Source organism: Epinephelus fuscoguttatus, linkage group LG18, assembly GCF_011397635.1.
Source record: "Epinephelus fuscoguttatus linkage group LG18, E.fuscoguttatus.final_Chr_v1".
NCBI classification, from domain to species: domain Eukaryota; kingdom Metazoa; phylum Chordata; class Actinopteri; order Perciformes; family Serranidae; genus Epinephelus; species Epinephelus fuscoguttatus.
In genome coordinates this window covers 15,298,012-15,299,847 of record NC_064769.1, presented here as the reverse complement: position 1 = coordinate 15,299,847, position 1,836 = coordinate 15,298,012, and positions in this window count along the sequence as shown.

Here is a 1,836-nt window from a genome sequence, read left to right as displayed (position 1 = left end):
CAAGTGGCCATTCAAAGAACTGCAGTTTTTGGCACTATTGTGTTGACTCATACCTAACAGTGTTGCCAAAAATATCAATTCATATTTATTCTGCATATCTGAAATGGTTTTAATACTCATACCCTTCAGTACCGATACCAGTTATGCTTTCTCGCTCTCTCTTATTTTCATTGTTTACTTCAGTCATTCTGCTGTTCAATTTTACTGAATGGTATCGAAAATGGTATTGAACATCGATATGTTTCAAGGAATTGGATCAAAGTTAGAAATTCCAGTACATTCCAGTCAGACAACACTGGTAACTGATATGAAAACACCCTAAAGCTCCTCAAAATCCAAGAGCTTAATAAGGAACTGTTGCCCAAAAATTAAAGTTGGATGATCAGACGCCATTGTTGACATGTCAGTTGAGGGTTCATGGTGAGATGAATAGATGAATGAATGAGACAGTGTGAAAAATGTTGGCATATTTTGCTGGTCATTGCCTCCATTAGCTGCAGTCTCTAAAGCATAACTTGCTGTAAAGTTGCCATTTTTCCTGTGTGAACACGCCAAGTTGGAACCTGAGTAGATGCCAGTTTTGTTGGAGGACTCAGTTCTTCTACAATTGTTGTTAAACAACTGCTTGATATATGAATGCAGATATAAAATTATCTGGATATTTATCTTGAAACATCAAACTTTTGTTTCACTTTATTATTACATGAATGTTTTGTGAGCTTTTCCAACGATACCTCAAGCCACAAGACTTTTTTAAGGGAACCGTGTGACTCACGCAGCGGTCGTGTTTATAACTTTGTGACCTCGTTGCCCTGCGTTGGTTTATAGACCTTACAGCCAAAGTGGATGCTCTCCAGCTTGTTGACAGTGTAAGAGAGTGTGTGTGTGTGTGTGTGTGTGTGTGTGTGTGTGTGTGTGTGTGTGTGTGTGTGTGTGTGTGGACTTATTCCACTACTTCACAATGCCAAGCTACAGTATGTATGCCTGCTCACATACATGGCAGACGTGAGCTAGCTGCATCTGTACCAGGGAAAATGTGATGCGCGATACTGTGCAGTGGTGAAATGTCGACATATTATGGAACTTCACAAAAAGCCAGTGAGACGTGGGCATGCAAACACCATGTACGCATACGCTCACATACACTCGTGCACACCTCCACTCTGAACGCTGAGGGAAAAATACAACCTTTTGTTTGTCTTGGAGGCTTCGGCACCAGTGTCACCACATTCACATACAGCAGGCAAAAAGTCATTTAGCTATTTAAAGCACACCAGTGTTAACAATAAAGGGCTCATTCAGCTGGCCTTGTATTTGTGTTTTCTTGTTAAATAAGTAAGGAGCTCCGTCCTGCACCAAGCAAACAAGTGCATGACTCCACACTGCCGAGAAGAACAATTGACAGTGTGTGTGTCCCTGTTGTGACTGAAGTGTCGTTAGAACTAAACGGTTGTGCTATTGTCATCATATATACCCAGGAGCTACAAGTATCCTCATTTCCTCACTCTGCATGTGCTTGTGTGTGTCTGAAAGACGTATGAATAGAGGAGCAGTGTATTGTATACCTTAGAAAATTATAGCTTAGTGTGTTAGTTTCTCCCCTCTGTCACAGACCTGAGAACCACCGCAGGGAGAACATAAAGCTATTTCTGGAGTAGCTCACTTTCCCCAGCTGGGTTAAAGACTGCCCCAGAGGGTTTTGAACATAGCCATTACTAATAATGTTTATATAGGAAGATGTTTTGCAAATGTTTGTGGTAACTCAAAGAGTTTAAAAACAAAAAAAAGGAAAAAAAGTACAGTTTATTACAACTTATTTTCTTATTCTCTAATTGT